Source organism: Dendrobates tinctorius, unplaced genomic scaffold, assembly GCF_039654945.1.
Source record: "Dendrobates tinctorius isolate UK_male_01 unplaced genomic scaffold, ASM3965494v1 ptg000005l, whole genome shotgun sequence".
Taxonomy (NCBI): Eukaryota; Metazoa; Chordata; class Amphibia; order Anura; family Dendrobatidae; genus Dendrobates; species Dendrobates tinctorius.
This window is the reverse complement of record NW_027361673.1, coordinates 27,019,440-27,043,247: the sequence shown is the minus strand read 5'-3', so window position 1 is coordinate 27,043,247 and position 23,808 is coordinate 27,019,440. Positions and strand designations below refer to the sequence as shown.

The window sequence follows — 23,808 nt, the reverse complement described above, 5'->3', positions numbered from 1 at the left end:
AATTTATATCATGAATCTCATGAAATGAAACTATGTAAGGAAGAAGTATAACTATGGTCCATGATAACTTGATTGATGTCAAGAGATATCAATAAGGATCGATAAATCAAAACCTAGTATTTGGTAAAACAAATGTATCTGGGTAATATCAAGCACTAGGGTTTAAAAAAATTGCACTTGGGTTTAACTAGGGTTTAAAAAAATCGCCATAAAGATTACCTCCACCACTATCACCTTCAGGAGCAAATATGCTCTCAATGTCAAGAATACCAGCTTCTTTTCCTACTCTCCCAGGCCAAGTGCATACGTTGAGTATTTGGTGGGTTTATTTACCTTAGTATTTGTAAGACAAAATCAGGAGTGGGAGGAAATTGCAGAAGTGGTGACGTGTTTCTATTATACATTTCCTCTCACTGTTCCACTCCTGCTTTTGACTTAAGGGCCTGTCACACTAAGCGATATCGCTAGCAATATCGCTATAAAATCACTGGTTTTGTGACGTAGCAGCGATATTGCTAGCGATATCGCTATGTCTGATACTTACCTCCGAGCGGCTCCCCTGCTGATTATCGCTTATCGCGCGAGAACATCCTGGACCGTTTCTCGTCGTCAGCTTCGTGCTGGGCTTCCTGTGGCGCCAATGAGCGACGAGGGTGGGAGGACGTCAGGATCGCCTCGTCTGACAGGTAAGTAGCGACCCCCGACCCCTGCTATGTCGCTGGTGAGATCTGCCTGTGTGGCAGCTCACTAGCGACCAATTAGCGATGCACCAGCGATCCTGACCGCGTCATATCGCTGGTCGGGATCGCTGGTGCATCGCTGTGACAGTACCTTTACAAATATTGAGGTAAAAAACTCACCAAACGCTCAACATGTGCACATGGCAAGTGATTGATTTATCAACAGTTATGACTAACTGCTACTCACCCATGTTGGAGGTGGGCTTCTTGCATTTCTGGTCTCCAAAAGGATGTCTAAGTCTGCTATCCAGGTAAATACAACATCCCTTCATTCTTTTAATTAGAACTGTAATACTCAGAGCTCCTTATATGAATTTTATGGCCAGATTATTGTCTAAATCCTGCACTGGGCATAATTTTGGACTATGTATGACCATCTCCACATACACCAACTAATTTCATTCTTGTAGAAGGACAACCACATCAGCAGATTTCACAAGTTGCATACAAAATTAGATTAGATGGGAACAGTGTACTTACTTTGAAAAAAATTCATGCTGAAATTCCAGCATAATCTTTTTTGAAAATTTTGCTATTCAATGTTAAAATTCTGTGACAGCAGGTAGAGACTCATCTAAAGTATTAGGAGGGAACATTTTCCAAAATATTATAGTTTTTCTCTTTTAATTTTGCAACTTAAAATTAAACTTTCCAATTTAGAACTTTTCCGTTTGCTGCTATGAGCTATAATCTTATTGTACTGTAGCTTACAAAGTGTAACACAAGCTCCCACATGTTCCCATTATATGGCTTAGTTGCACAAATGGATCATACCCGTTATCTATTCCTATGTCGCTTTGTATATCTTGTTCCCTTCTACAGTTTCAAATACTCTAATATCCATGGCAACAAAGCAGAACAATGCACTCATTTTCACCTTGTAAAATAGTGTTTTGACTGCACTCTTTTTTTTCCCCATATAAAACTTTTCACATTTTCTAAAGGGGCATATAATTAATAGGTACAGATACATATTATGTCAGCGGTTTTCAATGCACAGAGCAGGATGTACTGTACTCGGGCTTTTTCTTCTATCCATCTACTAAACGGCGCCATTTAAGTTGTTACAAGTTTCAACATATATAATAGCAGAATGTCAGCACAAACTAAACATGCTTATAGTGAAAACAATGGGATTTTTTTCTGAACCCTATTGTGATTATTTTTCGTAGCCAGGCTATGACTAGTCTTGTGCAATATTACCAAATCAGCTACCACTGGTCCATAATAATGCTTGAAGAAGGGATACTAGTTTAAAAAGAGAAGGTAATTGGTTCGGCATTTCTAAGAAATCCATCAAATAAAAAATGTATTTGAAAAAGTTTCAAAACCATTGGTGCACATTCAATAGGTGTAAGCAAAAAACAACATTTTTTTCACAGGAGTGTTACATATTTCGAATACTAAACTGCCGGGTTCTTACTTATAACTGACTGTTAAGACAAAGAGCTTCCGGTTAAAAGGACACTGTGGAAGGCCGGTTTCACACGTCAGTGTCTCTGGTACGTGTGGTGACAGTTTTCTCACGTACCGGAGACACTGATACACGTAGCCCCATTCAAATAAATAGGTCTATGTACATGTCAGCGTGCTTTCACGGACCGTGTGTCCGTGTGCAAAACACGCTGACATGTCCGTTTTTGAGCGACAGCACGGATCACATGGACCCATACAAGTCAATAGGTCTGTGTAAACACATACCGCACATGGATGGCGTCCGTGTGCGTTTTAAAAGTTATAGGGTTAACATTGAAACAAATTGTTTCAATACACGGACACAGACACACGGACAGCATACGGACAGCACACGGGTCACACACGGATTGTACACACGGACACATGGATAGCACATGGATGCCACACGGATGTGACAAATCGACACACGGACACGAACATCTCCGGTACAGGAAATATCAGGACGTGTGAAACCGGCCTTAGGGATATGTCTATCAACCCTATAGATCCTGGTAGAAATAAATATATAGTCTCTCATACAACTGTTTATAAGGGAAAATTGATGTATGTACTGTACAGTTGTGTGAATAAGTAGACACACAAAAACGCCCATCACTTTATATAGGGAAAAAGGCAGTAGCATGTACGAGTAAACCTCCATAACAATGAAAATTCCACTCCATATATAATTTAAACAAGGAGAAAGAAGGGAGTAATGGATTCAAAATAGTATGTAAAAAAGTATACCAATTTTATTAATCATATGCACACAAAGGATGTCACATAAATAGCAGAGTTGCAAAAGAGACACACAAACAGACACACAAATTTTGAGCCAATTTGTCTTATATCTGTGGGCTGTCGGGGATATCATGGACCGGTTGGGATTTAATATTGCTGCTATCTTTCTAAATCCCTATCTTTGGATAAGAGGATCTTCAATGTATTCCGTCGGATGGGATCAACCATCAAGTTTCATTCTTCACCTGTGGACATTTATATACTGTATTGCCCCCATGTAGTATGGAGGAATAGAACAATCATGACTAATGATATAAAAATATTCCTGCTATTGTGACATATGTTCCTTTTATACTCTTGGGCTACCAAGGTTGTTGTTTTCATTTCCCCCTTTTGTTTACTGTCTCCCATGTATCACATTGTATCTTGCGGTATCACCAGTGATGTTGTCCGCTCTTTGAACTGTTTTCTATGTATTATCTTATTATCGTATTTTTTTTTTTATTTTAACATATTCCGCAGCGCTTTACAGTTTGCACACATTTTCATCACTGTCCCCGATGGGGCTCACAATCTAAATTCCCTATCAGTATGTCTTTGGAGTGTGGGAGGAAACCGGAGTGCCTGGAGGAAACCCACGCAAACACAGGGAGAACATACAAACTCCTTGCAGATGTTGTCCTTGGTGGGATTTCGTGTTTCTGTCCTTGTTTCATGTCTCGCTCTGCTTTGTGACTTCAGGTACCCTGCCTCTGTACCATGTCCCTGACGTGTCTCCTCACACGTGCAGGCCTCCGCTCTGAACCTCTCCCTGACGTGTCTCCTTACACGTGCAGGCCTCTGTCTCTGTCCCTGGCGTGTCTCTACACGTGCAGGCCTCGCTCTGTACCTTGTCTAATCCCAAGGCCCTGCCTTGGCCCAGCTCTGGGCTTCGGCCTACGCTCCGCTGCTAGACTGTCCCTGTCCCTGGCGTGTCTCTACACGTGCAGGCCTCTGCTCTGAATCTCTCCCTGGTGTGTCTCTACACGTGCAGGCCTCGCTCTGTACCTTGTCTAGTCCCAAGGCCCTGCCTTGGCCCGGCTCTGAGCTTCGGCCTACGCTCCACTGCTAAACTGTCCCTGTCCCTGGCATGCCCTCCACATGCGCAGGTCTCTGCCTCGTTCTTTGTCTTGTCCCTGTTGTTTCGTGCGCTCTTGCACATTTCATACCAGGCTTTGCTGTGCGGTATCGCACGCGTCTCTGTTCTGTACCCTTTGCCTAGCCCTGCCTTGTGGCTCCGTGCCTCTGTGCACGTGCCTGGTCGCCTGTGCCTGCCTGGTGTGCCTCAGCCGTGCCGCCTCTAGCCGTGCTCGCCTGTGTGCCCCAGCCGTGCCCCGTCCAGTGCTATAGTGGTCTGGCTGTGTGGCCCTGCAGCGGTGCCGCCTCTAGTCGTGCCCGCTTGCAACTGCCATCATCGGTACCACCTTCCGGTGCTCCCAGCCGTGGTCTCTGTGCTCCCTTGCACTCACGCTGGTTCTCGCACTGTGCCTTTTCGTGCTACTCTAGCACAAAGCCTTTGTCTCTTTTGCTCTTCTCTGACCCTAGTTTGCCTGCTGGATTCCATAACCTGCCGACTACTGCCAGAGGTCCGGACATAGATGACTGCGGCCTGATGTCCGGAGCTGATGTCCTTAGCCAGATACCTGGACCCTGTCGGTCGATGCCAGCATTTGGATTCCGATGCCACCGTACCGTGTGTCTCTCCCTGGCATGCCCCTTGGCGTGCGCAGGCCACCGTCCTGTGAACCTGACCCATCCCTGGCATGCCCCTTGGCATGCGCAGGCCACCGTCCTGTGAACCTGACCCGTCCCTGGCATGCCCCCCGGCATGCGCAGGTCTCTGTCCTGTGAACCTGACCCTGGTGTGTCCATTGACACGCACCATGTCACTAACTCTATCTTGTTTCCTTGCATGGAACCCTGGCTGACTTCTGGATGTCCGGATCCTGCCGATCATCCTCTGAGCTACAGACCCTGATGACCTGGTTGATCGTGGACTGCTGTCCGGAGTCCGATGTCCTTGTACCATCTGCACGTTCCATGCTTGGACCTCGGCGTGCCATTGCACGCACCCTGTTCCTCGAACTCTGTGTGCTCACGTTTGCTCCTGTTGCACCCTGAAGAGTTCCTAAAGTCTTGGACCTCGGCATGCTCTTGCACGCACCTTGCCTTATGTTCTGTGTGTCCACGTTTTGCACCTGTTGTACCTGAAGTCTTCCTTAATGAAGTTTCTTTGAATTAACGACTCGTCTTGCCTTGTCTTGTTTCCCTGAGCCGGCCGTCTGGTCCAGCTGCCGTGGTGGCTCACCCCCTGACACTCCCTGTATGGGGGGTGGTTCTCATTAGTTCAGCTCACCCTAGATGGGTGGGTGCCATGGCCCAGAGGGTCCACTCTTTCAAGAAAGAAACGACTCAGCGTAAGCTGACGCTCATCACAAAAATTTTAATGTTAGACAAAGATAACACAAGTAACCACAAAATTTTAAATTAAGGTCTTTGTGTGGAAAAAAAAAAGTGATTGCCCCATAAACGTAATATCTGGTTGTGCAACCCTTAGCAGCAACAACTGCAATCAAGTGCAATAATTGGCAATGAGTCTTTTACAACGCTCTGGAGGAATTTTGGCTCAAGCATCTTTGTAGAATTGTTGTAATTCAGCCACACTGGAGGGTTTCCGAACATGAAATGCCTTTTTAATCTTTTTACGGTCATGCTACAGTATCTCAATCGAATTAAGGTCAGGACTTTGACTAGGCCACCCCAAAGTCTTAATTTGGACTTTGACTAGGCCACCCCAAAGTCTTAATTTTGTTTTCCTTAAGCTATTCAGAGGTGGACTTGCTGGTGTGTTTTAGATCATTGTCCTGCTGCATAACCCAAGTGCGCTTCAGCTTGAGATCATGAACAGATAGCCGGACTTTCTCATTCAGGATATTTTGGTAGATAGGAGAATTCATGGTTCCATTTACCACAGCAAGTCTTCCAGGTCCTGAAGTAGCAAAACAGCTCCAGACCATCACACTACCACCACTATATTTTACTGTTGGTATGATCTTCCTTTTCTGAAATGCTTTGTTAGTTCTATGCCAGATGTAATGGGACATACACCTGCCCAAAACTTCAACCTTTGTCTCGTCAGTGCACAGAGTATTGTCCCAAAAGTCTTGGGGATCATCAAGATGTTTACTGGCAAAATCCAACTGAGATGCTGCGGCATTACTTTAAAAAGAAGTTGATGCTCTGAAACCCTTCAATGTGGCTGAATTACAACAATTCTGCTAAGATGAATGGGACAAAATTCCTCCAGATCATTGTAAAATACTAATTGCCAGTTATCGCAAACGCTTGATTGCAGTTGTTACTTCTAAGGGTGGTCTTACACTTACTGCATTTTCTGCGATCCGTTATTGCGGGCCGTATCGCCGCATTTTTTGTGGTGTATTGCAATAATGGGCCACAAAAAATGTTTGCGGATCGCCGTTTTTTTTCCCCAATACTATAGAAATAGTATTGGAGGAAAAAAACCGCGTTCCGCAAAACCGGAAGTGACGGCGCGCCGCAAAAACAAACTTCCAGAAGACTACCAACAAATTTTGCAGCATAATTTAGGGCCCAGTGTGAGAAAGCTGGGTCTACCTGTCATGTCGGACGCTGTTCACACCACAGCATCCGGCAGGCAGAGGTAGTTCCACCTCCAGCCACTATAGCCTCAGTGGCGCCGGCCTGATCTTCAGGCTCTCGGGGGTTAATCCTGCTGGAGACCAGGTTGGATGGTTAGTCACGCCCACGGTCTTTAAATAGTCATACTGGCATATGGGCGTCGCCGATTATAGCTTGTGTTTCATACCAAGTGGTTCCGGTCTGGAGTGGAGGTGTTCAAGAGAGAGAGATTCATATCTGGTGTCGTATGATCCGTCGTTATCCTTTCTCCTTCCCATATTTGTGTTTAGTTGTGCCCTGTTCACATTACTGTTTATTCCTGTGTGTGTGCGGCGCAGTGCAGTTTAAGTTCTCCCTGTCTGTCATTATTTGTGTGGGAGCTTTGGTGGTGACTTCTCACTGGGTGGAGGGTGGAGGGTTAAGTGTAGGGCTGAGCAGGAGATAAGGAAAGGTCGGAGGCTCAGGCATTTGCACCTTCAGCAAAAACCCTGGGTTGAGGGTCAGACAGGGTTTTCCCTAGTAAAGGGACACCACAGGGGCCCCGGGTATTTCAGCCTTAGTTGAACTAAGCCCCCGTGACATTATAATCGGCCCACATTTTTTCAGGAGTCCATGGATCCATTAGATTCCATAACCCGCCAGTTGGCGGCGCTGTCCATACAGGTCTCCGAGTTGAATGGGGCAGTTCAGCAGCAGGGCCTGATAGTAGCAAAGGTGCAAACGGCATCTGCAGGTATCGGTGCAGAGCCGAAGTTTCCGCTGCCAGAACGATTTTCAGGCGTTCACAGCAAATTTGTCGTATTTCGGGAGGCCTGCAAATTATACTTCCGCATGCGGCCAATATCCTCAGGTAATGAGGCCCAGCGAGTAGGGCTGGTGTTGTCATTACTGAGTGGTGACCCCCAAGCATGGGCATTTTCCTTACCACCTGACTCTGCTACATTTCATTCGGTCGATAATGTTTTTTCTGCCCTCGGGCTCATTTACGATGACCCTGACCGACTGGCTCTAGCGGAATCTAAAATCCGCGCCCTCCGCCAGGGGGAGCGCTTGGCAGAAGACTATTGTTCGGAATTTCGCCGCTGGGCTGTAGACACACAGTGGAATGACCCAGCACTGCGGAGCCAGTTTATTCATGGGGTATCAGGGAGGGTGAAACAAGCCCTCCTGATGTATGAGACTCCGGCATCATTGGAGTCTGCCATGAGTTTGGTGATACGTATTGATCGCCGTTTTCGTCAGGGGGCACAGGAGACGCTACCTCTGGGGGAAAACAGAGGTGCAGGTGTGGTTGAAGTAGATGAGTCCCCTGAACCTATGCAGATTGCTGGCGTGGCACAGGTTCAGCCTCGCGCTCCGGGAGTCCGGAAGTCCAGAGCATGTTTCTACTGTGGTAAAGGAGGTCATTATGTTAACGTTTGCCCGGTACTACCTAAGAGGGTCACACCGGCGGAAAACTGTTAAGCTCAGAGGGTATGGAGGAGACCCAACTGAGCGTATGCATATCCTCCATGATGGTATCTCAATGTATGCTCCCTGCCAAGGTTATTATCGCTGGCAGAGAGCTACCTATATCAGTGTTTGTGGATAGCGGTTCCGCCACCAATCTCATAGATGAGGAGTTTGCACACACCGCCGGGTTTAAGATTGAAAAACTTCCTCACCCCATACAGGTGGTGACCATTAATGCTGTTCCCCTCCCTCAAGGGGAGATTACTGAGTTTGTGGCAGAGGTGAAACTCCACATTGGGGTCCTACATTCTGAGTCGGTTACATGTAGGGTCCTCCGTAATCTCCCAGCTCAAATGGTCCTGGGTTTTCCATGGCTGTCCAGGCACAACCCGGTAATTGATTGGAAAACTCAGGACATAGTACAATGGAGTGGTTTCTGCCAAGACAATTGCTTGGCCACATGTGTGTCCGCCGTGACGCCCAGCCTGCCGGAGGCTTTGCAGGATTTCGCGGATGTTTTCTCTGAGAAGGGTTGCTCAGAACTGCCTCCACATAGAGCCTATGACTGTGCTATTAGGTTAAAACCCGGGGCCAAATTACCTAAGGCCAGGATGTTTAATATTTCTGGTCCTGAGAGACAAGCTCTGAAAGACTACATCGCGGAGAGTCTGAGCAAAGGTCACATCCGGCCTTCATCCTCGCCTGTAGCCGCGGGGTTTTTCTTCATTAAGAAGAAAGATGGGGGGTTACGCCCGTGTCTGGATTTCCGAGAGTTAAACCAGATTACTATCCGTGATCCCTACCCAATGCCGTTGATCCCGGATTTGTTCAACCAGGTAGCGGGGGCAAAATGGTTTTCCAAGCTGGACCTCAGGGGGGCGTATAACCTCATAAGGGTCCGTCAGGGGGATGAGTGGAAGACGGCGTTTAACACTCCTGAGGGTCATTTTGAGAGTCTGGTTATGCCGTTTGGGTTGACCACCGCGCCTGCCGTTTTCCAACATTTTATTAATGATGTCTTTGCTCATGTCCTGGGGAGATTTGTGATTGTATACCTGGATGATATCCTCATTTATTCTAGCGATCGGGACACTCATTTAGAGCATGTCAGGCAGGTGTTACAGCTGCTCCGTGAGAATAAGCTCTATGCTAAGCTGGAAAAATGTCTATTTTTTGTCCAGGAGTTGCCCTTTTTGGGATATATTGTGTCCGCAGCTGGTTTTAAAATGGACACCGCTAAGGTGCAAGCGGTGTTGCAATGGGAGAGGCCGGAGAGTCTGAAAGCACTCCAGCGGTTCCTTGGGTTTGCGAATTATTATAGGAAATTTATAAAACACTTTTCGACTGTCGCCAAACCGCTCACGGACTTGACAAAAAAGGGTGCCGATCTGGCGAACTGGCCTGAGGTGGCTATACGTGCATTTGAGCGTCTGAAGAATAGTTTTGCTTCAGCCCCCATTCTGGTGCAACCAGACGTGTCTAAACCTTTTGTGGTAGAGGTTGATGCGTCGGAGGTGGGAGTGGGGGCAGTACTGTCTCAAGGCTCGTCCTTGAGCGAGATGCATCCATGCGCCTACTTCTCCAAGAAGTTGTCGCCGGCCGAACGGAATTATGATATCGGCAACAGGGAGTTGTTGGCCATCAAACTGGCTTTTGAGGAATGGCGACACTTCTTGGAGGGGGCGGCTCACCAGGTCACAGTTATCACCGACCATAAGAATCTGCTCTACCTGGAGTCGGCCAAGCGTCTGTCTCCTAGGCAGGCTCGCTGGGCATTGTTTTTTTACTCGTTTCAATTTTCTTGTGACGTACCGTCCCGGGGCTAAAAACACCAAGGCGGATGCTTTGTCTAGGTGTTTTCCGGGGGGAGAACCTCGGGAAGAGCCGGTACCCATCCTCCAGAAAGGGGTAGTGGTCTCGGCTCTCACGACTGAGGTAGAGGCGGAGATTGCCGAGGCCCAAGAGGAGGTACCACCAGGACTTCCCGCCAACAAATCATTTGTACCCCTGCATCTTCGGCCTAAGGTGTTGAAGGAACACCACGATTCGGTACTGGCTGGTCACCCAGGGGTGAAGGGCACCTTAGAGCTGGTATCGCGTCGTTTCTGGTGGCCCAAAATCCGGCAGGACGTGGTCTCGTACGTGGCAGCTTGCATCACGTGCGCTAGGGCTAAGTCACCCCGAACCCGTCCTGCTGGCACGCTACAGCCTCTGGGGGTACCCTATAGGCCATGGACAGAAATCTCCATGGATTTTATCACTGACTTGCCAGCCTCGGCAGGGAACACGGTCATCCTGGTGGTGGTTGACCGTTTTTCAAAGATGGCGCATTTTGTGGCGTTGTCCTCTTTGCCCAATGCTAAGACGTTGGCTCAGGTATTTGTGAAGGAGGTGGTCAGACTCCACGGAGTACCGTCTGACATAGTATCTGATAGGGGTACGCAATTTGTGGCGAGGTTTTGGAAAGCTTTTTGCTCAAGGTTGGGGATCAAGTTGTCACATTCATCGGCGTTTCATCCACAGTCTAATGGACAAACTGAGCGCATGAACCAAAATCTAGAACAGTATTTACGATGCTTTGTGTCCGACAACCAGGAGGAGTGGTCTACTTTCCTTCCTCTGGCCGAATTCGCATTAAATAATCACCGCCAAGAGTCATCAGGAGAGTCTCCATTCTTTTGTGTGTACGGTCAACATCCTCAGTTTTGTACCTTACGTCAGGGTGACTCCGGGGGTGTCCCGGAGGAGGATCAGCTAGAAGCCCAATTGTCATCAGTCTGGAGGCGGGTGAAACAGCGTTTGTTGAGCATGAGTGCCAGGTACAAACGGGTGGCTGACAGTAGACGCGTGCCAGGTCCGGACCTGTGTGTGGGTGAATGGGTGTGGTTAGCTACTAAGAACATAAAACTCAAAATCCCTTCTTTAAAACTGGGTCCAAGGTTTATTGGGCCTTTTAGGATTTCTGCCATCATTAACCCAGTAGCTTATCGGTTGGAACTTCCCGCGGTGTACAGGATACACAACGTGTTTCACAGGGCTTTATTGAAAAAGGTGGTAGGCTTGGTGGACACGACGCCGATGCCACCTCCAGTCATGGTGGATGGCGAGTTAGAGTTCGAGGTCGCCAAGGTAGTGGACTCTCGAGTAGTACGCCGTACTCTTCAGTATTTGGTGCACTGGCGGGGGTATGGTCCAGAGGAGAGGTCTTGGGTTCCAGCCTCAGACATACATGCGGATCGGCTGGTCAGTTCTTTTCACCGTCGTCATCCGGACAAGCCGGGTCCTATGAGTCTTGAGGGCCCTGGGGTCCCTCGTAGAAGACGGGGTACTGTCATGTCGGACGCTGTTCACACCACAGCATCCGGCAGGCAGAGGTAGTTCCACCTCCAGCCACTATAGCCTCAGTGGCGCCGGCCTGATCTTCAGGCTCTCGGGGGTTAATCCTGCTGGAGACCAGGTTGGATGGTTATTCACGCCCACGGTCTTTAAATAGTCATACTGGCATATGGGCGTCGCCGATTATAGCTTGTGTTTCATACCAAGTGGTTCCGGTCTGGAGTGGAGGTGTTCAAGAGAGAGAGATTCATATCTGGTGTCGTATGATCCGTCGTTATCCTTTCTCCTTCCCATATTTGTGTTTAGTTGTGCCCTGTTCACATTACTGTTTATTCCTGTGTGTGTGCGGCGCAGTGCAGTTTAAGTTCTCCCTGTCTGTCATTATTTGTGTGGGAGCTTTGGTGGTGACTTCTCACTGGGTGGAGGGTGGAGGGTTAAGTGCAGGGCTGAGCAGGAGATAAGGAAAGGTCGGAGGCTCAGTCATTTGCACCTTCAGCAAAAACCCTGGGTTGAGGGTCAGACAGGGTTTCCCCTAGTAAAGGGACACCACAGGGGCTCCGGGGTATTTCAGCCTTGGTTGAACTAAGCCCGCGTGACAATACCTCAGACGTCATGGGTCTTCCAGCAGGACAATAACCCAAAACACACTTCAAAAAGCACTAGAAAATGGTTTGAGAGAAAGCACTGGAGACTTCTAAGGTGGCCAGCAATGAGTCCAGACCTGAATCCCATAGAATATCTGTGGAGAGATCTAAAAATGGCAGTTTGGAGAAAGCACCCTTCAAATATCAGGGACCTGGAGTAGTTTGCCAAAGAAGAATGGTCTAAAATTCCAGCAGAGCATTGTAAGAACTCATTGATGGTTAGCGGAAGCGGTTGGTCGCAGTTATTTTGGCTAAAGGTTGTGCAACCAAGTATTAGGCTGAGGGTGCCAATACTTTTGTCCGGCCCATTTTTGGAGTTTTGTGTGAAATGATCAATGTTTTGCTTTTTGCTTCATTCTCTTTTGTGTTTTTTCATTTAAGACAAATTAAATGAAGATAATAATACCAAAGAATTTGTGTTTGCAATCATTTTCAGGAAGAAACGGAATATTATCTGACAGAATTGTAGGGGTGTCAATACTTTTGGCCATGACTGTATGTATGTATACACACACACACACACACACACACGGTCAAAATTGTTGGTACCCCTCATTTAATGACAGAAAAACCCACAATGGTGGCAGAAATAACTTGAATCTGACAAAAGAAATAATCAATCAAAAATCTATGAAAATGAACAAATGAAAGTCAGACATTGCTTTTCAACCATGCTTCCACATAATTAAAAAAAAAAAAATAAAACTCATGGAATAGACCTTGACAGAAATGATGGTACCCTTAACTTAATACTTTGTTGTACAACCTTTTAAGGCAATCACTGCAATCAAACGATTCCTGTAACTGTCTATGGGACTTCTGCACCTCTCGACGGGTATTTTGGCCAACTCCTCAACAGTATGACGGTTGCCTTTTCTAGGCGGCATGTTTCAGCTCTTTCCAAAGATGCTCAATAGGATTTAGGCCAGGGATCACAGAAGGCCACTTCAGAATAGTCCAATGATCTCCTCTTAGCCATTCTTAGGTGTTTTCAGCTGTGTGTTTTGGCTCATTATCCTGTTGCAAGACCCTTGACCTGTGACTGCGACCAAGCTTTTTGACACTGGGCTGCACATTTCTCTCTACAATCTCTTGATAGTCTTGACATTTAATTGTACCCTGCACAGATTCTAGACGCCCTATCTGAACCTACCAAGCAAATGTGTGTGACTGCAGGAAATGGAGATTTATTTAGAATAGGAATCAGTAACCTATGAGTTGTTAACCCCATTACCCTCGGGCCTTTTTCCGTTTTTTGGGTTTCATTTTTTGCTCCCCTTTTTCCAAGATTCATAACTTTTTTTTATTTTTCTGTCATTATGGCCATGTGAGGGCTTGTTTTTTGCGGGACAAGTTGTACTTTTGAATTACACCATTGGTTTTAACATAGCATGTACTGGAAAACAGGAAAAAAAATCCAAGTGCAGTGAAATTGCAAAAGAAGTGCAATTCCACCGTTGTTGTTTTGGTTTTTTTTTTAACAATATCCACTAAATGCTAAAACTGACGTGCCATTATGATTCTCAAGGTCATTATGAGTTCAAAGACATCAAACATGTATAGGTTCTTTTTTATTTAAGTGGTGAAAAAAAATCAAATAAAAAAAAAATGGTGCCATTTTCCAAGACCTTTAGCGTCTCCTTTTTTTGCCATCTAGGGCTGGGTGAGAGCTGACATTTTTATTGATACAATTTTGGTGTGTATGTGATGTTTTGATCGCTCGTTGCTACATTTTATTGCACTGTAGGGGCGACCAAAAAACTTTCGGCATTTAGAATTTTTTTTCTCGTTATGCCGTTTAGCGATTGGGTTAATTCTTTTTTATTTTGATAGGTTGGGCGATTCTGAATGCGGCAATACCAAATATGTGTTTATTTGATTTTTTAGTTGTTTTTTTTTAACGGGGCGAAAGGGGATGATTTGAACTTTTATATATTTTTTATTTTTTAATATTCTTAAAAACATCTGTTTTTACTTTTTGCATTCTTCAATATTCTCCATGGGATACTAGAAGCTGCAGTACTTTGATCGCCTCTGTAAAGGTACTGTCACACTTAGCGATGTACCATCGATCCCGACCAGCGATATGACGCGGTCAGGATCGCTGGCACATCGCTAAGTGGTCGCTAGTGAGCTGCCACACAGGCAGATCTCACCAGCGACATCGATGGGGACGGGGGTCGCTACTTACCTGTCACACTAGGTGATCCTGCGTCCTCCCGCCCACGTCCATGCTCGTCACTCGTCTCTCCACAGGAAGCGCCGCAGGAAGCTGGCGACGAGAAGCGGTCCTGGACGTTCTCGCGCGATCAGCGATAACCAGCGAGGGAGCGGGTCGTAGGTAAGTATCAGACACAGCGAAATCGCTAACAATATCGCTATAACGTCACAAGTTATAGTGATATTGCTAGCAATATCGCTTAGTGTGACAGTACCTTTACACACAGGCGATGATCAGATCGCCTGTGTGCAGCAGAAATGCTCACCTGCTTTTAGCACCGACCACCGGGTGACGCTAATAGCAATCTGGCAATAACAACCACAGAGGTCTGCTGCAGACCTCTGCCAACCCATTAATGACCGGTGATCATGCGATGGAGTCACCGATAGGCAGAGCCAGTGCGTAAGCGCGAGTTAAATGCCGCTATCAGAGACGGACAGGGGCATTTAGCTAGTTAACAGGCGTGAGTGCATGTGCGGGCACATGTCAGCTGTATAGATCAGCTGTCATGTGCCCGAAATCCAACATGTACGTTTTATTACGGCACATTTCAGAAAGGGGTTAAAGGTAGCATTGATCAAATAGCTTCTGATAAGAGCTTATCCGAATAGCTATAGCACTTACCGAATAGCTGCATTGGGAACCTGGATACCTGGAGCGCTCCCGATGATCAGCTGTTCGGCTCCACAGCTGCATGTGTCGCGGCTGTTTCACTGTCACAACACATGTATGGAGAGCCCAACAAACAGGCTCTCCATGCATGTGTTGTGACTGTCACACAGCCGCGACACATGCAGCTGCAGATCCGAAAAGCTAATCATCAGGACCGCTCCAGGTATCCAAGCTCCCTATGCAGCTATTCGGTATAGCTATTTGGATAAGCTCTTATCCGAAGCTATTCACTCATCCCTAGTAAAAGGTTTTTTTTCACTAACAAAGTATATTTTCATAAATAGATCTTAAAATAAAAATAAGTTTCACGACTGGATGTGTTAAAAAATATTCCTGTGCTGAGATAATCTTATAACTGCTATTTATTCTGCAGCATCTATGATCCCATACTGTAGTATCTGTATACTCTCTTTTGCATCCTCCTCTGCCCAGGTGATGTGGTATGATCAGACCATGTTTCTGTACAGTCAGACACAGCCCTTACACAGTACACAGCAGGGGCACATTTATAAGATTATCTCAGCACAGGAACACTTTTTAACACATCCAATTGTGGAAGTTATTATTATTCCAAGATCTATTGAATAAAATGTATTTTGTTTGTCGGAAAATCCCTTTAAGCACCATAAAATGTATAGAAAGTGCATTTGGAGGTATATGAAAATTATGAATTCATTAGCCACAGTTGATGTTTAACTAAGATTTGGTAACTTACTTCATAATCAAAATAACAACACTTTAATAATGTGGAGGTTAATAAAAATTTGAAAAGTGGCTCGTCCCAAGGAAAGAGCAATCGTTCCATACCATTGTCGTTCTCACTACTCGGGGTTTCCATGACAACTCCTAGGCCTCTTCCTTCCTGCCTGTATTAGCGAGTACACCAAGCAGATGAAGATAAATGAAGCTTACATCCCTTAACAGAAGCATACCAACCACCAACTACATATAGCAATTAACATAAATTACTGACTCTTAGTCTGCAGGGAAGTTAATTAATGGCTCCCATAATCTGCATTTACTGTGCTGTAGCGCTTGCCTGTGCCATGATAATGATAAAGGCTTAGTCGTCTTCTGTAAGCCACTTGACAGGTATTCTAAGAAAATTATTTGCCTTTACCATAGTTTGTTTTTATATGCCATTATCTGCCTGTTTGAGAAGGCTGAAAGACAGCTGATGCTGATTTATACAGTGTTCTTCGAATTACACAATTCATCACCCTTAACATTCTTTGCAAGATATTTTGTTAAATGTATCAAAGTAAGTTTTGAGTATTATATAGTTAATATAGTTAAGGGGTTTTCCACTGCGCAAACAACCTATTCTCATTTACCATATCTCCCACGTAAAATAATAACAGAATGCATTCACCTCTGGCGCTGGTGCCATTTTACCTATGGCAAGTCTCCCGGGGCTCATATCAGGTTGTTATATCAAGGGAGCCCTGCAAGCAATCACTAATGGGCTGCTTCATTCTCACATCCCTTGGACAAAATTGGAGGAAGTGATATCGCAGTAGCAGTTCTCACTTCTTCCAAATGTCGGTTTCATCTGAAGGGAGAGTGAAGCTCCCAATGATTGACTAGAGAGCTCATGTGACATAACAACCTCTTAATAGACTCTGCACTGATGTCACTGGAATGGCACCGGAAGTGAGTACAGGCTGCTTTTATTTTAAATGGAGAAATATTGTAATTGAGAAAGGGTTGTCCAAGAAGGAGTCAATCCCTTTAAGCCAATCTTCATGAAATCTTACAACCTCTGTATACTGTATCATAAACTATACATTATTTTAGGTGTGTTGTTGTTCCAAGAAAGTCTTCCTATTGTAGCATGATTCAGTATGAAGATATACTTATTAAATATGTAATATATAAAATAAATAGCCAAATAAACAGTAATATTACTTTTATTTCAAGCGTATAGTCCATACAGGAGTCGGTGTAGTCTGCTAATTCATTTTAAGGGTCAATGTTAAATTTATTTTAAAAGATAATGAAAGATTAAAGATACAGTCCTCTTGTGAGACAGTCTTTTGCGCTTGTGCCCTACTGAAAAGACTTCTTGTTCCACTGCTGTCAGCTCAGTTGTTAACAAAGAAACTCCTAGCAATCAATATTATTCTTTAAAGGGGTTATACAAATTTGGTATTAATCCCCTATCCTTGGGAAAGGAGATAACTTCCTGATCAGTGGGGGTCCAATCACAGGGAGCCAACACAAATCCTAGGATCAAGGTTTTGAAGAGCTCTGTCTGATTGGTGCAGAGGTCAAGCATGAGCTCCATTTATTGTCAATTGGACCTCTGGAAATAGATAAGAACTGTGCTAGGCTTGTCTATAGCACTCCCATTAAGAATGACTGTAGTGGGCAGATTGGTGGCTCAGTGGTTAGCAGTGTTGCTTTGCTACTCTGAGGTCCTGGGTTCTGATCCCACCAAGGACAGCTGGAGTTTATATGTTCTCCCCGTGTATGCGTGGGTTTCCACCAGGTACTCCTATCACTCCAAAGACATACAAAACACGGTGAAAATAATGGCGCTATACAAGCAAGTGAAATAAGTAGAAGAGTTGGACAATACTCAATCTCTGCGTTATTCAGATGTGGCCCTTGTAAGCGCTGCTGTAAATTTGGCTTGCTGATGCTTTGTCTTTGCATCAGCAGAAGCGCAGTGACACTGAAGCTGCTGTGGCTTGGATATAACAATGTCCACCAGCAATCGTGGTCAGCCTCAGCGCCAATGATAGAGCAAAGGCAAAACTGCCTGTTGTAACAGCACTGAGAGTGCATTGTTCGTGCCAGCAGCTCATCAATGCCTATGGTCCAAAGTGTCGATCAAGCAGGAGTGCCTAGCTCTCTTACCCCACATCACACTCAGGAAGTCGGCTGGCTGTGAAGAGGTTCCCCCCTGAAATAAGGTGAAATACACCCTTTAGAGTGAACCTGACAGATTCATGCTGCACAAACCAAGAGCAGCATTAATCTGAGACTCCTGAGTCATTGCAGCTGTGTATGTTTTACTCTGAAATGCTCAAGCAATTGGCAAACAAAAAAAATACTTAGAAAAGATGGCAAGGGATCAAGAGTCCAAGTCCAAGAGATCAGTCACCGGTAGCTTCTACCTTCACCCTCCCTCCCTACATATAGAAAACAAAAGAGCACAAACAGCTTAAGATGGGTTCTTCTGGTAAAATAGTGGGGCCAGGATAAAAGGAGGAGATAAATTAACAGCCAAACTTACACATGACAGAACAAAGGCACAAAGCTCCACATACTCACGTCACAGTGCAACTTCCACAACCCGACATCATAAACAGGACTAAATGCCGTGCAAATCAGTATGGAATAAGAAAAAAAAAGTATACAGAATATAGAAAGAGCTTATATATAAGTCTAGCTTATAATAGGATGACCCTTCAGGTTGTGTAGACATTTTATGTGGACTTAATTTTGATAAAAAGTCATTTTGCTACTGGGTCGCCCCTCACACCCAGGGCAGCGGGGTACCCAGAACCGGGCTGGTGTCAGGGGGATGTGTCACAGCAGTAGTGACCCGGTCCGTGGCCCTGGGCGCCCAATATCAATGGCGGTGATGTTAATGGTATTAAGGTTTAATTGAATGGTTTGTGACGCCACCCGTGGTGTTTGGCAAGGTAGATGGTAAGCCAACGCTGCATGCAGATCCGCTGGGACTGATGGTGTGGTGCAGCAAAGATGGTATAGCTCCCCACAGGTGGAGCTGTAGTCCCAGGGTAGTGTATGTGCAATGGATGAGGAGAGGCGCAGAATGGTATAGATGCTGGTACCCAGATGTAGCGGTGCTGAAGGTGTTAGCGGCGAATGAATGGAGGACACCAGGGCTTGCAGTTTCAAAGCTTTACTCACAGTTCTTGGTACCCACTGGTGCCTGCCTCCATGCCGTGTCCTCCGGGGTAGAGACTCAATCAACCTCCCGGACAAGTCAGGGTTCTCCTCTCCAACACTCCGCCAACGTGTGCCTTTCCTGAACGACTCCTCTATTGCGCCTTTTAGTGTGAAGAACTCCAGTACCGTAGTTCTCTGGAATTCCTCCTGTCAGATGTTCCTAGAACCTTACTTGTATGACAGACAGCTGTAGCCTCTATCGGGGACTCCTCTCAGAGCCCTGGCTCACAAATCGGTTGCTGTTATGTCCCAAGTCTTGGATGGGAGTAGTGCATTTACAGCCAACTACTCCACCGGTGTCTGCTGCAGAACCATAAGTGTCCATACAACCTCGGGGACCAGGCCCCGGCCTTGCGCTGAAAACCTATAGGCAGGGTTCCTCTTTAAACCCACAACTCCTCTCTGTTCTCTTACTCCTTCGTTCCGCGCTGTTCCTTCTCTCTCTTATGGAAGCTCAGGTTGCAGGTCTACGTCTTTCTCCTTCTCTTCTCTTTCCCGTGCCAGCTGGCTCAGATCACTGAGGCAGCTGCAGCACTCTTTCTAAACTAAACTCAAACTGAACTTGAACTAACTTCAGAACTGAACTTCTCTGGGACTCACCCCAGACTGACCTTCTGTCAGACTGACTGAACTGAACTGAACTCCTTCTCGCCTGACCTCCTGTCAGACTGACCTGCAATTCTTCACTTTCCCCCTCTTTTATACTAACTCCACCCACCTACCAGCACATCTCGTGTTACGAAGCAGGGTTCCATTAAGGGTGCTCTGCTACCCCCAGCCTGAAGCTGCTAGGTGGACCTACTGAACTATCCTGTGTGTGGGATGCAGGTGTTGGAGTGTAGAAAGGAGTTCCCAACTTACCTAGGCAATGGGGCACTACACCTTAAGAGAAGGTGCAGTACCTCTGTGGTGACTGAGCCTCAGGGGCGCCACATACCCCCCCGTTAAACACAGCATGTCTGCGGGCTGCAAGATAACAAACTAGACAGCAAAGAAACATACAAAAATTTTTGTAATACATAAACATTTCTTATACTAATCTTCCTAGTATAGGAGGTACTCATCTTGAACGTTACAAACAATTCTATCTTAAATTTTTAATTCTAAGTGCAATTCTCAATTCAAAGTGCTATTCTCTGTAACACATTTTCCTTTTCATTTTTCTCTCTCTCTAGTACACATTTATTTTTCTACTTTCACTGTCTCTTCTAGACGCAAGACGCTGACCACAAGTACCTGGTCCGTCACCTGTCTACTTTCAATTCTTTATTCATATCACTCATCTCTATATCAGACATTCCTAATTCTTCTATAAAAGCCATTTCTCAGTTACTAATACTCTTACAAAACACATTATCAAATACTTCACATTAAAACATTCAACAATTATTCTTGTAAGGTGCTGGACACCGCTCCCAGCCGGGATCTCTTGCAGTGTCCTTTGAGGTAGACATCATCTTCGAAAAGTGTCCATGCAGAAACATTATCTTCGCAAAGTATCTCTGTATGTAAAACCAAGAAAGGGCACATAAAGAGGTGCAGCTATTTACAAGTAAGAGTTTTTGGATCACTCCAAGTTCATGATCGCTAGTTCAAAATTGAAGAACGCTGCCAATCAAAACAGGGCAACAAAAGTGCTACCAGAAAAACATGATAACAAAAATAGAAAAATAGAAGAAGGCATAACTGGTGCAAACAAACCCTCCTGAGTTACGAGAGTTAAATTTTTAGCGGCTACCTGATTCAAGGTAGTCATTGGCAATCCGTAAGTACTCCTCTTCCCACGGTGTTAAGCCAGGGATCTTTGGTTTGGGCTGCCGGACTGGAGGTGATACAAGAGCAGCCTGGTTCCTAGAATCAGGTACCTGAGCAGTCTGAGTGGTAACGGTGGATGGAGGGGCAGCAACAAGTCTCTTTGGCTTGTACCTTTCGATAAACTCCTCAGGAATATGGCTGATATTCAGGGCGTACCACCCCCGGAGTCCTTCATGCCGGGTGAAGGTCACATACTAACCAGGCTGCAGGTCTCTATCAGGATGCCCCCTCCTCAGATGGGGCTCCACGTCCCGCCGGTTAAAGAACAGGTCGCTGATTCTTTTGGGGTCCGCAATAAATCCGAACCCCTTCTCTCGGTTTACATTCAGCACCTGCCCCATCCAGCTGCATCCCGGGGACCATGATGCCCAGCACGGACCCTCTCCTTCCGGGCCAGATCTGGGCCCAGCACAGCCTGCTTTCTCTGCTCTCTCTCTCGGTATTCCGCTGCCAGCTGTCGAATGGTGTCCCTACATCCTGCCCAACTCTCTTCTTTCTCCCGCTCTTCCCGGGACCTGCTCTCACCCATGGCACCAGCATCCCGGTCCCAGACCAGATCCAGGACGACCTGGCCAGCCGCTGCAACTGTGGTACACCCCAGGGCCTTCCCAGGTGGAGGAACATCCGACATACCTGGGGCCTCCTGGTGGTGCGGCCTCTGCTCCAATGCAGGTGGTGATGGAGCGGATGGTGGCTCCGGATCCACAGGGGTCTCTGCGGGTACCTGCGCAGCCGCGTCGGGTCCGAGCAGGAGCTCCGCTTCCACTCCCGGGTCCTCCGGTAACTCCTTCGGGCAGGTGGCACCCAGCCGCACAGTCAGGGTAGACGTGTAGATCAGCGCTGCCCGGGGACAGTCCGGTGTGGTAGCGGCAGGTACCGATGGGGGGCACCGCTGGTGTAGGCCCCACCGGAGCACGCTGCCGTCTCAGCTTCTCCAAGGCTTCCTTCCTCAGCTGCAGACTGGCTGTCAATTCAGCTATTTCAGCTTCCAGTTGCTGGCGGTTCATTCCGGAGTTCGGGTTGGAGCCGTCAGCCATGGTGCCAGGGAGATCCGTTTCCCCACGCTCCGCAGGCCTCCTTCCCTCACTCTCCAAAATAGCGTTCTTCTTCCTGCCTTGGCCCCTTTCCCGCCACTGGCTTCTTCTGCCCCTCCTTCCGGGGGCGGCGTCTTCTTCCAGCTCCTCCATACCAAGCCAGGATGCGTACCCCTCGGGGGGTGGGCCATGTATCTGTCACATAGTAATTCAGGCAGGGAAGGCCCAATACTCTTCACGGTCTTTTCTTAGGACCTCCTATCTCTTCACGCCCTTCTTCTCCGCGCCAGCGGCCATTTCTAATGTCCATTTTACAGTCTATTGAATTTGGTCTTCTGCGCATTTTCAAAAGCACAAAGTCTCACAAATTTCAGGCACACAGAACCCGATGGCATCGGGTCTCGTCATCCTGTTCGTGATGCCAAAATTGGGTCGCCCCTCACACCCAGGGCAGCGGGGTACCCGGTACCGGGCCGGTGTCAGGGGGATGTGTCACAGCAGCAGTGACCCGGTCCATGGCCCTGGGCGCCCAATATCAATGGCGGTGATGTTAATGGTATTAAGGTTTAATTGAATGGTTTGTGATGCCACCCGTGGTGTTTGGCAAGGTAGATGGTAAGCCAATGCTGCATGCAGATCCGCTGGGACTGATGGTGTGGTGCAGCAAAGATGGTATAGCTCCCCATGGGTGGAGCTGTAGTCCCAGGGCAGTGTAGGTGCAATGGATGAGGAGAGGCGCAGAATGGTATAGATGCTGGTACCCAGATGTAGCGGTGCTGAAGGTGTTAGCGGCGAATGAATGGAGGACACCAGGGCTTGCCGTTTCAAAGCTTTACTCACAGTTCGTGGTACCCACTGGTGCCTGCCTCCATGCCGTGTCCTCCGAGGTAGAGACTCAATCAACCTCCCAGGCAAGTCAGGGTTCTCCTCTCCAACACTCCACCAACGTGTGCCTTTCCTGAACGACTCCTCTATTGCGCCTTTTAGTGTGAAGAACTCCAGTACCGTAGTTCTCTGGAATTCCTCCTGTCAGATGTTCCTAGAACCTTACTTGTATGACAGACAGCTGTAGCCTCTATCGGGGACTCCTCTCAGAGTCCTGGCTCGCAAATCGGTTGCTGTTGTGTCCCAAGTCTTGGATGGGAGTAGTGCATTTACAGCCAACTACTCCACTGGTGTCTGCTGCAGAACCATAAGTGTCCATACAATCTCGGGGACTGGGCCCCGGCCTTGCCATGAGAACCTATAGGCAGGGTTCCTCTTCAAACCCACAACTCCTCTCTGTTCTCTTACTCCTTCGTTTTGCGCTGTTCCTTCTCTCTCTTATGGAAGCTCAGGTTGCAGGTCTACATCTTTCTCCTTCTCTTCTCTTTCCCATGCCAGCTGACTCAGATCACTGAGGCAGCTGCAGCACTCTTTCTAAACTAAACTCAAACTGAACTCGAACTAACTTCAGAACTGAACTTCTCTGGGACTCACCCCAGACTGACCTTCTGTCAGACTGACTGAACTGAACTGAACTCCTTCTCGCCTGACCTGCAATTCTTCACTTTCCCCCTCTTTTATACTAACTCCACCCACCTACCAGCACATCTCGTGTTACGAAGCAGGGTTCCACGAAGGGTGCTCTGCTACCCCCAGCCTGAAGCTGCTAGGTGGACCTACTGAACTATCCTGTGTGTGGGATGCAGGTGTTGGAGTGTGGAAAGGAGTTCCCAACTTACCTAGGCGGTGGGGCACTACACCTTAGGAGAAGGTGCAGTACCTCTGTGGCGACTGAGCCTCAGGGGCGCCACACTACTGTACTGCAGATTTGCTTTGCCTTCCAAGCTGGCAAGAAAAATCTACAGCCTATCTGCTACATATAAAAATTACCTAGCAATGAAAGTTAACAGTTCAGGCATGATGGCCACTCCCGTAGTTATGTACAGAAAATGTGTAATTAAGAAATGAAAACAGATTCTGTAGAATATTTGATTTTAAAGAAGTAGTCTCATTAGAGACAGCCCATTACAAAATGCATCAGCTAAGTGCAACAGACCCGCCACACTACCAGCACTTCTGGGGAAGTAGCT

The 23,808-nt window shown here is 46.8% G+C and overlaps 1 long non-coding RNA gene across 2 annotated transcripts in view; it reads left to right on the top strand.

The window, feature by feature from the left end:
- The window catches only part of LOC141084290 (uncharacterized), a 156,676-nt gene that overhangs the window by 51,618 nt on the left and 81,250 nt on the right, over positions 1 to 23,808 (top strand). The gene's annotated exons all lie outside the window — the stretch shown is intronic.